This window comes from Cynocephalus volans, chromosome 1, assembly GCF_027409185.1.
Source record: "Cynocephalus volans isolate mCynVol1 chromosome 1, mCynVol1.pri, whole genome shotgun sequence".
Taxonomy (NCBI): Eukaryota; Metazoa; Chordata; class Mammalia; order Dermoptera; family Cynocephalidae; genus Cynocephalus; species Cynocephalus volans.
Window position 1 is genome coordinate 134,339,441 of NC_084460.1, and position 16,202 is coordinate 134,355,642.

Here is a 16,202-nt window from a genome sequence, read left to right on the forward strand (position 1 = left end):
AGAAAAAAAAAAAAAAATCAAGGTGTGTTGAGCAGAAGGTCATCAGCTGCTTGAGAACAAAAGTTCTCTTCCGAAACTTTACAAAAAAACATTGATTCTTCTTAAATTATAGCCCATCCATGAACAAATTAATGCTATAGGCACTTAAAACCCATCCACATTGATCAGTGATAGCTTTGCCTCTGTACCCATGCCTCTGAAGTCAGTCGGTCAGTAACAGTTCATGCTTCTTAAAGACAGACACAATCATCAGTAGGCTGCTAAATTAATTATGCTTTCATGGATGAACATTAGCTCATTCCTGGATTCCATGCTCCTCAAAGTTCATGTAAAATCATTGTTTGGAAACACAGTGCTTTCCAAGACCAGCTCTTCTTTAAATAGTAAGCAATAAATTCAGCTTTTATATTTGTTTCATATTTTTGGTGTGTGGGTGGGGTTAGAAAGGAAGTTTTATATATACTGCAAAGGAAAAGTCTGTTCTCTTTCTCAGTTTTCTAATCTGAGCTGGCCCTCATACACAGAGCCCATTAATTTAGGGAAGGCCAGGTCTCCTTGAGGCAGAACCTTGTAATGCCATTATAAGTTTATATGATTAATACTCCCTAAATAATTTTCCCAATGCAACTTGAAGCCATTTAACAGAGTAGGCAGACACTGTAAAAAGGAAAATATTCAGTCCTGAATTCATCAAGTCCTCTAGTAAGACTGGGCTTATGAAAGCCATTGTAAATGGAGTCTTAGCTGAAGTCCCTTTCAAAGAAAGTCAAGGGATTCTTGGCTTTGCTCTGTAGCCATTTACCTAGTCTTCTCTTACTTTTGGAGAAAGAATCATCATTGTGTAAAATGCTCGCCCCATTTAAGATAGTAAATCACAATCAATATTGTATCTTGGGTAGATTTCACAGATTAGTGCCTCTTCAATAAGTCAAAGTATGCAAGGGTTAGTGTTCCCAACATCTGCCATGTTTCCCTGTGTCACAAAAACCAGATATATCATAGTAAGTGTAGTGGATTGAATTATATCCCCCCCCAAACTCACTGAAGCTTGAATTGTGTCCCCAAGTTTCATATATTAGAAACTTATTAGAAACTCCTCACTGTAACTGTTGAGGGTGGGAAATCCTATTATGGTAGTTGAAAGGTGGAGCCTTGAAGAGGTGATTAGATTGTAGGACCATGCTGTAGTGAATGGATTAAAAATGGTGGTCATGGGCATGGCTTGCAGGGCTTCAAAAGGAGAATGAATTAGGAAGCTGTCCTCTTTCTCTCTTCTCTCTCTGCTCTGCCATTTTCTCAATGTGATACTCTGCCTTCACTGTCATTACCACCAAGGTTCTCGCCAGATGTGTTCCCAGGACTTTGGATTTCCCAGGCTCAGAAACTGTAAGCAATAAATTTCATTTTCTTATAAATCATCCAGTTCCATGTATTTTGTTATAAGCAGCAGAAACGGACTAATACAGAAAATAAGGGGTAGACCATAAACTTAGTAAGTGGTAACCCTAATCACAGCTGCTATGCAAGATGTGATATTTTTACTGCAGCAGATCACCACAGCAAGGGAACTTGGTAGGTAGCTATTACTATTGCAAATACATTCTGTCTTACCTTGATAAGTAAAGAAAAATGAAGGACTTTGTTTTTTCAGGGGAAAAGCACTAGTTTACAGTTTCCTGCCATGCTCCAGGGCTATGTTCACTTTCTTGCTCTCTGTGACATATAATCTGCAAGGGCTTTGTCTTGACATTCTGCAGAACATCACACTAATCCACTACACTGATGGAAACATTAATTGGGCCTATAGAGCAATGAGAGGCAAATTCTCTGGATGCCTTAGAAAGACACACTGAATGTCAGCTGGTTAAATATATACCCTACAAATATTTAGGGTCTGACATATAAGTGAAGTTTTAAGGGTTCAAAGATCTGGAGGGCATCCTGTCCATGAAGGGGATATGTTATTACATCTTGTAGACCTTACCTCCACAGCAGCATGGCCCTTTGTATACGTCTTTGGGTTTTAGAGACAGGATACACCACACTTAGGACTATTCTCACCCTTATACTTTGTGACTTGGAAGGCTTCCAGTTTTAGGTGGCACCCAGAGCAAGAGAGGGCTCTACATCAGGTTCACACTGATTATACTACTCAGGCTGTATAACCCAGTAGGTCCAATTGAGCTAGAGGTATTTGTCATAGATAGAAATGCCTTGTGGAATTACTGGCAAACCCCAGTAGGAGATCTGAAGCATAGACTGAGAGTTTGGGTGTAATTTTTTTTTTTTTCTTTTATAGATGCTTGAAAAGCAGCTCCTATTGTGCTCCTGGGACCTAGTGGAGCCTAAGTGCCAGACTGGGACATCAAGTGACTACACAACTGGAGCTGTCCATAGTAAGCTAATATTGTCAGATCTTCCAAGTCACATTGCTGGGAAGGAGCATCATTACTCTATCATATGCTGGAAATGATTCATGTGGCATGCAGCCTGTGCAGGTTCAGAAGCCAAAAGTAAATTAAGAGTTGGCCCAACTAAATAATAATTGGTCCAAATCAACCATGTCGTCCATCTTGGTTGCATTATAACCCCTGCTTCAGCTCACATTAAAGGTTTCATGGTGTGGTGGGGGAGGAATCTTTAACCAATAGATAGAGAATAATGAAACTCTATCTATTTTATAAATGCATCAACTCAAATGCATAAATGCACCAACTCCATGAGTTGGTGTGAATAAAAATATGCTCCTGTTTTACTCAGCTTCAGTTGTGGTAGATAGATACTGTAAGGGCAGTAGAGAGGGAAACTCCTCTCGGGGAGTAGAACAGTACACTTGTTTGTTATTTGTACATAGGTGAAGTAGGCTGAAGTAAAATTCTCTGTCTCTTTCTCTCTGTACACACACACACACACACACACACACACATCCCTGGGCAGTGGTAAATGGCTTAAGTGTTTGGATTAACACCTGAAAGTAGAAAAATTAGAAGATCAAGAGAAGAAAATTTGAGAAAGATGCATGAGTATGAACCTATGGAAACGGGCAAAAATGTCTGTCTCATGTCAGTGACTACTAGAGAAACCACTGAAGAAGAGGCTCTTTATGACCAGGTGGAGATGACCACTTGGTAGCAAATATCAACCAGTCTCTGTCTTCACCCCCACCCGCACAGGTGCTCAAAGAGCCCATGAACATACCAGCCATGGTGCTAGAAATAGACTATGCATGATCCCAACAGAATGGAACCCCTTTCACTGAGACCAGTCAAGCTGGCAACATTGCTGAACACCTTATCTGTTAGCAGCAGAGTTACTGACCCCACAACATGTGGTGCCATTGTTCAAGGAGACCAGCCAGCCACTTATTGGCAAGTCAGTCATATGACTCTGCTGTCCTGAAAGGAGTCATAGATTTGTCCTTACTGGTATTGACTACTATTCCAAATATGAATCTGCCTTCTGGTCCACTCTCTCTTTGCCAGCACTACTATCCAGGAACTTATGCAGGATCTAAATTACTAACATATGATTCCACATACATTACTATCTGCCAAGGGTCTCATTTTATAGTGAAAGAGTTGTAACAATTGGCACAGTATCCATTATTTCTATCATATTATACCACTCGGAAGAAGGTAGCTCGATGGAGTATTGAAATGGCCTGGTAAAGGGTTAGCTAAGGTGTAAGCTAAGGGTCACTAACTACAGGTTTGAGGCATTATTAAGCAAGATGGTACTTTTGCTTTAATAGCCAAAATGCATAAGTTTATAAAACGAGAAGTGAAAGTTAGATTGGCTCTTCTCACCATCACTTTCTGTGACCTACTTTAGAATTCAAACTTCTCTTTTTTACAGCTCTATACTCTGTTATGTTAGCGGTCCTCCCCAGGGATAGGAATTACAGGGTTGTGATGTGAAACCATTGAGAGTTTCACTGAATCTAGAGCTGCAACCACTATCTAGTCACTTAGGTTATGCAAGCCGTTGACTGCAGGCAAAGAAATTAATATTGCTCTTATATAATGGAGGCAAGGAAGAGTATATCTGGAAATCAGTAGATTCACTCATGTAATACTTGGTGTTCTATTCTCAGTGATAAAAGTAAATGGGCAATTGCATCAACATAGTCTCAGAAGGTTAAGGCAATGAAGGATTAGACCCAGAGGAATAATATTTGGGTCTCCCTGCCAGCCAAGTAACCTCAACCAGCTGATGTTCTGGCTCTAGGTAAGTGACATCTGGGTGGTGGAGAGTTAAATGATGAATATCAATTGCAGCCTCAAGACTACAGGTTGTCCCACTAACCCTCTTAATTTAAGTATTTTTTCTTAGCTATTACTATCAACTATGAAGATATAAAGATATCTGATAAGTGTAAGAGGTAGAATGTTGCAAATGGTTGGAACCCACCACCCTATGTCTGTTACCCACTTAATTTCAGTACAATTCAAGGCCAGCACTGCACATCAATCTGTGGCATGATCTCAATCTCTCTCTCTCTCTTTCTCGTACTTTTATACCTTTTTCTGAAAACCTAGAGTTTACTCAGGTAGATAAAGTCTCAACCTAGAGGTTCTGGGGAGTTGACCCTCATATGACAGTCCTCAGCAGTGCTGTTATTTATGTATCTTTAAAAACAGAGTTTTGAAGCTGTAGAGTCTCAGGGAAGTTCATTTTTATTATATCAAAACTTCTTAGTCTTCTTTTATTCCTGAACTTTTCCTGCATTTAATGAAGCAATGTAACACCCATTGAATTCTAAGCCTCTCAAATAGTAAAATACAATTATTTTCTCATATTAGAAAAAAATAAAAACTTAGGGAATAATATAGGCAATTCTGGTAATAGAATCATGGAAGGAGTACATTACTAGCCAAAATAATAAGGTTTAAAAAGTAGGGCAAAATTATACAGAAAAATTCTCATGATACTTTCCTTCAGGACGTAGTTGACTTTCATAATGTGGTATTTTCTTTTGTTTTTAGACAATCTAATATGTTTTCTTAGATATAGCTCTCATATGTGGAGTTATGCAAGATTTTCCATGTTAGTCAAGGTCTGGAAGTTAAAGTGAGGCATCTCAAAGTGAGGGATCTCTTTTGTGTCATTGCATCTCTTGATGGCAACATTCAACATTCTCTAGGAGAAGACATCAAAAGGATTGGCAGAGTCCCAATTGGTGGAATCACACAGATAGGTCCCTGAAATGCCAACGCCTAGTTGTCACTAAGTTTCAGTTTTTATAAAATGTTAATTTTAATACTTATTTTGCTATGTCGTTGAACATATTTGATTGAACCTTAGTTTTAGCCTTTCTTAAAGCAGCAATAATAACCTTGTTGTATTGTTGAGAGGATTATGTGAAAAACAACACAGGGCCTTAACACATTGTCTATAAAATAATAGACATGTTACAAATATTAGGGAATTTCTCCCACTGTACCTGAGGAAGACTATAGATGTGCATGGCTATGCCGGTTGTTGAACTGAATAACTTCAGAGAGTGCCATTTAAAATAGAGGATGACCAGCACCACTGAACATACTGACTTTTGGCATATAAAGGCAATGATGTGTAAGGACTAAATGGAATGGATATGTGATGGTTGATTTTAGGTGTTGACTAGATTAAGAAATACCTAGAAACCTGGTAAAGCATTATTTTGGGGTATTCTGTGAAGGTGTTCCAAGAAGAGATTACACATAAACCTGAGTGGACTAGGTGAGAAAGATTCACCTTCAATATGAGCAGGCACCATTCAATCCGCTGGGGGCTTGGAGAGAACAAGAATGGAAGAAAAGACAAATCTCCTGCGCTGTCCACTTGAGTTAGGATACACTCTTCTTGCCTGTGTGTGTACATCTGAACTTGAGACTCTTCAGGCTTTGGGTTCCAGGACTTACACCAGTGGCACCTCCGGGCTCTTGGGTCTTTGGCCTCAGAGCGAGAATCACATTATCAGCTTCCTTGGTTCTAAGGCTTCCAGACTTGCAGTGAGCCATGCTACCATAATTCAATTTGCAGATAGCCTATCGTGGGACTTCTCAGCCTTCATAGTTGGTGAGTCAATTCCCCTAATAAATCCCCTCTCCTATATTTATATACACATCCTATTGGTTCTGTCTCTCTAGAGAACCCTGACTAATACAGGTTATTTATGCTTCAAGTAGAGAGAAATAATATTTACCATCATAGTTTAAAATTAACTTTATTTCTAAAAACTGACACCAGAACATATAGGGATCAATCACTGATTGAAAACTATAAGAATTTCTAATGATGGTGATGCTGAAGACACAGGTTTGGTGTTGTCTTTACTATAATCCTTCAATACCTTTTATTTTCGTTTTTATTTCTCATCAAGTTATAACTAATGATTTGAAGGGGAATGAAAAATAAAATGAGATATTTGAAAAGAGAAAAACATAATCAACTTTAAATTTAAATAAAACACCCCAAATATACAGGCAAAGAAAATTATATGTAGACTGTGCTTAAGAATAGACTTCCTAATTATTTGAAACATGTAAATATTTCATAATTTTGTGTTTATAAATGTATTTTTTATTTGTAGATGAGGTATAATACTACCTGAAAACTAGAGTAGGGTTGTTGGCTAAACATTAGCCAATATGAAAAGAAAAATTGATGTTGAATAGGTTGGAGTTAATCAAGTTAAAATAAAGAGCAATTCAACTAATACTGTAGTATTACCAGCCAATTCTTTGATTGTTGTTGATCACACTGACAGCACTACACAAAATCAAAACCACTTGCTCAGAGCTTTTACTTATTTATGCTAAGCCAAGATATTATGATTATTTTATCTGGATTAAGTTTTTGGGGTATTTAAAATTTCCCAGAAATCCAATGTGTTTTCTGCTTTGAAAACTTACCAAATCATACACAATTTAGAATGAAATGTTAATTCAAACACAATAAGTTCAAAAATGAAATTATTTTTTTCAGTGTATATTAAAGTGCTTATTAAATAGTATAAGAAATATATTAGTGGCATGGACTGCCAAGAAAATAAAATTAGTACAAATGTCTGAAATAATGTTTATAGAGTATAATTTCAGCATGTGTATTCAATTTATTTGTTGATTTAATTTGAAGACTGGGATCCTATAAAATTTTTATAGTTGATAAGAGTGTAGATTGTAGTTCACAATCCAAATTACACACTAGAATTAACTAGAAATGTTTTTAAAAATACCGATACCTAGAACTTACCCCACCAATTAAGTGAGAAACTCTAGTTGAGACATGAGCATCTATATTTTTTAAAATTCCCTGTATGACTCTAAAATGCAGCCAGGTTGAAAATATTTCAGCTGCTTTAATTTTGCATGCATTTTTACTTTATGTTCATGCAAGGGAATACAAGAAAGATTCCTTACCGTGCAAGACACTTGACACATACAGATCCATAAAATAAGTTATCATAAAATAACTTGCCAAAATGTGTTGACGTTTACATTTTTGGTGCAGAAACAATGAAAGGAAAAAAAGTTTTGGAGTAGGAGTGGTGGCTACTGTAAAAGTTGCTTGAAAAAATATGGCAGAGTAATCAATATTTGTGCATAAGCACTGGCTGTTAAAATGATGCAAGAGTTTTTACAGAGGTGCTGATAATTATTTAAGACCAATCATTAATTAACAAACACTTCTTATATATGTGCAATGTAATGGAAAGGGAGATCTAGACTTTACAAATTTATTTGCTACCCAAAAGAAGTTGCTGTCATAAATATTTGAAATGAGACAAGAAGTAAGCCATTTTAATTTATTTTATTTTACATATTGTATTCAAGTTCTAAATTTTCAATAATGTCTCACAGAAAGATATTTACTGAGGTATTTAAGATTTTTTAAAAAGTGAAATAGCTGAATGCCTCATAATATTAAAATGTGCATTTGAAAAATGATTTTCTGTCAGATAACAAAGACAAATCACTAGCTCACTAACATCTTCCGAAGCGATCATTTAACAACTAAGCAATTAGAATAATTATAAGATATATTTAGTAATTTAATTTAAAAATAAATACTTTTATAATTCCTACAACCTTTCAGATCAGTTTTAATTAAATGCTGACACTGCAGTGTGACCTGTCAATGTCAATAATCACTACTCGTTGCAATATTTATCTGTGTGAAATAGAATTTCATAAATTTTATGCAATCAAACCAAAATATAGAAATAATTAGGTGCCAAGGTTAATATAAGGTTTAAAATCTTCCAGTTGGCAGCATGAGAGATCTAAACCAGTGCTACTCAAAGGTACAGATTCACAAATCACACTCTAAATAGGACAGATCTAAACACCCAACTACTTAAATAAGGTTGAAAGTTAAGTTTGTTTCTGATAGACCTGATAACTTCTTTTCTATTACAATGTGTAAAGTGACCTAATGAAAAGAGTGACAAGTCAGTGGAAATTTTCATAAAACAAAACCGTGAATTATATATAGCTTACTATATGCTAATACTATAATGCAAAATTTTGTAAGTAACATAGTCCAAGCAAAGGACAGGAGAAAAACTCCTGAGGGATCATTTTCCAGGACAAAGAAACAGAGTGGAAGACCTCAATGGATACATTCCTGTTATGATGGTAAATTTCATGTGTCAATTTGACCAGGCTATGCTACCCAGATATTTGGTCAAATGTTATTTTGGATTTTTTCTGTAAGAGTGTTTTTTGGATGTGATTAACATTTAAATCAGTGAACTTTGAGTTAAGCAGATTGCCCTTCATAATGTGGATCAATCTAATTCAATCAGTTGAAAGCCTGAATAGAACAGACACTGACCTCACCCCATCACGAAGCAATTCTCCAGCAGATGGCCTTTAGACTTGAACCACAACATCGACTCTTCCTGTACCTCTAGCCTGCCAGACGACCCTCCAGATTGTAGGTTTGTCAGCCTCCACGTCAGCCAATTCCTTAAATAAATCTCTCTGTATATAAACATACACATCTTATACATTCTGTTTCTCTGGAGAACCCAAATACACTTATAATTAAAATTTTCTTCTCTATTTATAAAATACAGCTCAATTAAATATGATTTTAAAAACCATTAAAATCACTGTGTTGTGCCTTTTCAGAAAGCATATGGCAAAAATAAGGCTTACAGGTAGTGAAAACACAGACATTCATCGGCCAAAAGAAGTTCTTAGGGCTAAAATGAAACATCATATATTCTCCATATTGGGGTATGTGCTTATTTCCTTTGGATGTTCATAGTGAGTGACTTTTATTCAAGAACATATCCAGTCAGTGGTGGATCATAAGGCTTGGAAATCTCTCACTACTTTGGTTGTTACTGATTCTCTTTATAGACATTCTTATCTACTGGTAGTAGTACTGGTTAATGATAAAGAATGACAAATATTGCCAGTAAAAAATCTAAAATTACAATATGCATGTTTAATAAAAGAGGAAGAAAAGCCATCCTGGAACCGTTCAGTAACCAGATCAGATTTGAAAACTGGAGGTTTCGTCCCTCTAGAATTACATTAATAGAGTCTTAAGTTTTTAAGGAGCTTTAAAGGTTATCCGGTCTAATACCTAATCTGGTGCTTGAGTTCCCTCTCTGGCATCTTTCCCAAACTCTGTTTGACCATACTTACTAAGGGCCATCCTGTGGAAAATCTGCTAATACAGTAAAATTCATCTCCCTCTCTCCATTGGTCCTGCTCTTACTTTTTAGGGACACATAAAATAAACATACCCCTTATCTTCAAATGTCCCAATATTTGAACACAGTCTGAAAAAAATCAGAAGACATAAGGCAGCCAAGTATTTCTAGTTTTTTTCTCTAAAAAGTCCTTCTCAATGTAGTCTTTTGAATTATGGATTTCTCTCTCACATTTAGGCTTTACATGAAAGTTCTTCTGATAGAAAAACTTAATTTCTTTTTAGTGTTGAATGGAATGGTATATATAAAGTTTTGGGCATTATGGATTTGGCATTCTAGTTAATTTTACCTGACAGACAATAGTAGCAGATGTAGGAAAAAATATGGGAGAAAGGCAGATCCTATTTAGAAATACATGGTACTTAAGTTAAAATTCAGAAGAGCATCTCTGATAACACTTAATTCTTTAGAAAAATTTTCTCTTGGTTAAAATGCGTTGTTAAATAACAGAGAGATCATTATATTGTATGTGCTTCTTACACATAATAAAATACTTCTAACAGAATTTAATTATAAATAATTGCTCCAAATGTTTTATAGACTAATTCAGAATGAAACCGAGCCTCCAATCAAATGGGCATTGCCCCTTTCTAAAATAGCTAAGGGGTCTTATAAGTTTCTCTTATTGATGGGTTTCAACCCACAAATTCAAGCTAACTATACAGCAGGAGAATAGTCTGATTAGAAATTTGACTAGAACACATCTCATATTCCTTTGTTTGAGCAGGACTAAACCTTATTTTTTTCCCCTTTTTATTTAATATTTCAAGTGTGTTCATATTCTATGATATGAATGTAACCAGACAAATCATTAGCTGTAGCAGTCAAAAAGCAGGACTATGTTTATAAAAAATATTGTGATTTAGTTATTTTTATATTTACAAAAGAAGAGAAGACAAATAACTAGATTACAGGCTACAGAATCATGGCAACATCCCAAAATGTCCCTGGGAACAATTGAACATGCCATGGAACATCTTCCTGCCTGTCACTGCTAGACAGTCACTCATTTTAGTGCATATACATGTGCAAAATTCATGAAATAAACCGCACCCAGCCAATAAGCAACAGATTGAACAAAAAGGAAATTGTTCAATCAGGAAATTGAACAAAAAGGAAATTGTTCAATTGTTCAAAAAGGAAATTGTCTAAAAAAAATAAAATATGATTCTAAAAAAATTAGTGAGTTTAAAAAAAAAAAAGTAGAGGCATTTCTTTTCCCTCCAAAGCTAATCTCTCTTAATGTAACTACTACTCTACCAGCTATATCATGGAATCTCAAGAAAAACTAACAGCTGGATACATTTGAGGGATGAAGAGGAAAATGTTTAATATGATCACTTTAAATGTCAAAGCCATATCAAATTCTAAAGGCAACTATAACAGGGGGAAAGAAAAAGATTTTATCAGAGTCGAGGACCTGGTATTTCTACTTTTATTCAATGGGACATTTTGATTCCACAAATGATATTTGTTGGCCTTATTTTACTTCCAGATGCAAGCTTGACTTTGCCAGTTTTGTAGAAGAAAACTCAAGTAAATCACATAAAAGAAAGTAATATAGATAAAGCATAATCATGAGGAAGGCTATGATAGGTTTTGTGAGTGTGTGTACTAAAAATATTGTGATTGGATGAAAACAACAAAAGATAATCCCCACTCTTTCCCTCACCAGTCAACAATCCTGCTTGCTATTGTTTCTGTCATTATATTTCTTTTAAAAAGTCAAATAATAAATAGACTTCCTTATCCATCCATATCATAATGTTGTGAGAGAGTGAAAAAATTGAGATGGTTCAAAGAAAAGCAGGAGATGTACAAATGGAGGTAACAGGAGTAGCATGCAACAGAAGTTTCACATCCTCTGCACTGGTTCCTAATGTCTCACATGTATTGGACACTACTGATGAGTCCAGATGACAGAAGAGACCAGGGAGTGAGAGTCACATTCCATTAACACTTACAGTGTAAATATAATTTTGATATAAAGGGTAGGGGGAGGAAGAAGACACAACAATCACAATTCCTTGAACTTGTTAAGACAAGTGAACAGATATGATGTAGTCGGGGTGGGGGGAGAAGAGGAACGGGAAAAGGGACACGAAAAGCAACTACAATGTATATTGAGAAGTTAAAATAAAAATATATATACATATAATTTTGATAGACACTCAACTGTTTACATAAACATGCTCTTTCTCCTTTAGAAGCATAACTGTGAGTCAGTTTGGACCTTAATTGCAGCTTTTATTATGTTTTTAAGCATTAAATGGGAATGGATAGAGTGAAATTAAGATTTGTGTGGAGAAATATTTCATAGAGAAGTTTACCCTTATCTGGACCTTAAAGTGGGGGTGGTGGTGCTCATTGAGATGAGTATGAAGGACATTCTGGAAAAAAGGAACAGCATGATCAAGGGTGTAGAGACTGGGGATCCAAACGGTCATTTGAAAAAGGAATGAAAGTGAAAAGGAAGGGAAATTATTATTTACTGAATACCTACAATGTCCCCCAAATTATAATATATGCTTTCCATGTGTGATATAATTTAATACTCCTAAAAACTTTTACAGGTATCATTATCCCCCATTACGGTAAAGGTAATTTTACATCAGTGAGCTACTAAATATCCACATTTTGCAGGTTGGAAGTCTAACTATTTAGAGAATAATCTTGTGTTATAGGAATTTACAATATATACATGAATGTAAGAAGAAGCTAAAAAGGTAACTAAATTATAGAAGCCTTTGATTGTTGTATTAGTTATCTATGGCTCTATAATAAATCACCACAACTTTAGTGCTTAACACAGCACACATTTATTATTTCACAATTTCTGTGGGGTAGGATTCTGGACACAGCTTAACTGAGTTATCTATTTAGGGTTCTCACAGGCTGTGATCAAGGTGTTGGTTAGCTGCACTCTCATCTGGAAGCTCAATTGGGGAAGAATCACTTTCCTGATCACAGAGTTGTTGGCAGTATTCAATTTTTTGCAGCTGTAACATTGAATATGAGTAGCTTTTGCTCACTGTTGGCCAGAAGCCACCCTCAGCTCCTAATGACTGTCCTTAGCTCCTAGAGACCCACCACAGTTCCTCACCACTGGGGGATCCCTATTATGGCCATTTACTTCATCAAGGTACCAACAAGAGTCTCTAGGGTAATTATACCAGCAAAATGTAACATAATCATGGAAATGGCATGCCATCACCTTTGCCACATACTATATTTATTTAGGAGGAAGTTACAGATTCTGCCAACATTCAAGAAAAGGGAGTAATCCAAGATGTGAAGACCCAGTAGTGGGGATCAACTAGGGACACCCTAGAGTCTATCTACCATGATTACCATGGTAAGAAAAATAAGATTCAGTATGAAAAAATAAGAATTCATTAAAGATTTTTGAGTACGGAAGTGAAATAATCTGAACTGAGATGAAAGGAGAAAATTCGAGTTTGTTTCTAAATAGGAACAGGAAGATTTAAGAAATAGAACTTAAAGGTGTCGCCTTGATTGCCTTTCTAATGTTAGGCCATAGCTCATAATAGGTTCCCCAAACCATCCTCTGGCCATTTGCAAGTTGAGGGACATGAGCTGTCTATGTGATACCGTGGTAATGTGAAGAAAACCATCTCCTCTGAGAGTGTCTCAATGACAGTAAATAACTAGAGTAAGAAAAGCAATAAAGAAAAATAGCATATTTTCTTGAAAGACTCCTGATTGCTAAGATGCATGATGTCTTGGGAATTCTGCATGTTTTGAATTTTGCACAGTGGTTCAGTTTGCAAATTTGTCTGTGGGGTCAAACATGACCCAAAGAAAATAGCAATTTGCAGCACAACTGACATGAAATTTAACCAGGGAATAACCTTAAATACAGTCTATGACTAGGTTCTTCAGGCAAGAGAATAAAATGTTCAGGTTTACTAGAGGAAGAAACAGAGTGAAATCAGCAGAGGAACCTATTAACCTAATCATAAACCAAGCATGTGGGAACTATACTGATAATTGTACTTCAATGAGTCACTTATAATGCCATTACAGTGTACATTAGTCATCCTGTTGCCCTACTTGCCCAAAATATACTGCATAGTGTTATTGTAGCAGCTGTTCTCTGCTTTGTGGAGGTTGTAAATGTTGTAGAAACAAAGAATAAAATATATGCCTTCTTCCATTCTGCTAGCCTGATTGCTAGTAGCAGCTCAGCATTTCCTCTAATTACTAAATAAATACTCATCCCACGGAGAACCTCAATTTTTACAGAGGTTCAGAATTTAAAAAAAATATATTTTCAAGCACTAATTAAATCACTTTGGTTTCTGTTATCCAGTGTCAACTTGAAGTGGCAGGAAGTGTAGTGAGACAAATGGTAATAGTTCTTTAACAGGGATGAGGATGGACATCCAAAGTACTCTCTGTCCTGGGAGGTATTTCTTGGTGAATTACTGATGTGGAAATAAGACAGAATCCTCATGCCGTCATTATATGGGGCACCAAGCAAGGTGTTTGTTTACATAATCTCATTCAATCTTTGCATCCGATTCTCAGTGCCTGCGCTTACTCATCCCTTAGTCTTTTCTTGGCAAATTGCCAGTTTGTGCAGCTCTATGCTTCCATTGCTGTTTCTTTATCCCAGAACCAGGAAAAGCAGTTCTTTCTCCTTATTTGAGGAGAATGAAAACTAAGAGGAGTAGCCCTAAGCTGAAAACATTCAGGAGATGGCATATAAATACCTCCGCTCCCTGCCCTCCAGGTGGTTAAATTACAAGGTGTATTTTTTTCTCACAAAATCTGTACTAGTTTCTGTTGCTGCTATAACAAGTTATAGAAAATTTAGTGGCTTAAAGCAGCACACATTTATTATCTTACAGTTCTGGAGTTTAGAAGCCAGAAACAAGTCTTTAATGGGCTAAATGCAAGATGTTGGAAGGGCTGCACCCCTTCGGAAGCTCTAGAAGAGAAATCTTTCTTTGTCTTTTCTAGCTTCTAGAGACTGCCTGCACTCCTTTGCTTGTGGCCACATCACTTCTGCCTCTGCTTCTATCATCATATTTGCAAGCATTTCCCTGCAGGATTAATCTCAGATACCCATTGTGGTAGCTGACTTAACAGTGCCGTCCTTATTAGTAGCCTCACCTTCTTGTCCCATTTCCCTGCTTCCCTTCTCGTGTTCTTTATACTTCCCCCCATTCCCCCCAATTAACTGCTTGTGCTGGAATCAATTCTTACTTCTAGAGAAACTCAAACTGAGACAGAGCCTTTGTTTTTAACACTGAATTTCTTTGTAGAGATAGGGAAATAAAATGTAGATAAATTAAATAGCTTTTTCTGATTTTCATAGCTAGAACAACATCCCAAGTTCTAGCATCTTAACATGTAGCTCTTCAGAGTTCACAGGGTCCTTTCATATGCATCATCTTATTTCAGTTTTGTGACAAGTATATGATGTCACTACATTCTTATTTGTATTCATAGACACAGAAATCTGAAAGAGGACTTTGTCTGTCTTGTTTTGTATTATCTTCAGAAACCTAGCTGAAATTCAGAATATGTGGTAGCCAATGGCAAATGATCAGGTTGGAAATACACATATACACTGCAGCAATGTGATGAAAGGCCTTGGGCACACAATTTGTCCATTCTCAGATTACCAATGTACTTCTTGGGACATGGAACCATCTCCCAACTTCCTACCTCATATTTTTTGAACATTTGATATCTCTCTGAGCAAACTTCTAATGCTGTGGCTAAAATTAATAAGGCAAATCAAGTTATACTTTAATCAGGTTGGTACAAGATCTTCACAGTTTCAAAAAGTTAATTTTTAAAAAAAGGTAGAATTTGGGTCTTTCATTTTGTTACAGAAGTTTGTGTTGGAGCTTCCATGGGTCTAATCCAGAACTTAGACACATGATAACCGAGATGCTCCTCTTATTGTGACGTTGTAAACTAAAGACCACCTAGCACGTTCAATTTGGCTCCATATTTCCAGATCCAAGGAATTACATATATGAACATAAACTACATCTTCCACAGGCCTTTAGATACTACTTCTCAAACTTTAATGTGCATTGGAATCACTTGGGGATCTGTTAAAATGCAGATTCTAATTCAGTAAGACACTGATGGGGCACTCAAGTCTGCAGTGATGTTGCCCATTGCTGCAGATCCAGGGACCGTGCTTTCCTTAGAAAGGTCCTAGAAGACTAGCAAACATTATACTCGTATGTTGGTCCATAGTCCTCAAGTGATCATCTTAACTTTGCTCATTATCTGTGTTCTACATTCAGAAGGAGTATTTCAGCCCATCTTAAGCAGAGGACTAAGAAAAAAAGAGAAGAAAAGGTAGTAATTCCAGGATTAGAAGGGTGTCTTCTGAGCAACCACCCCAAGTAAAGTGGAGCCTTTCTCTATTTGCTCATCTCCAGGCATGTGCAAGCCAGAAAACAGCTGGGAACAGTCTGGAGCCTCATGGCACCGGAAGCCA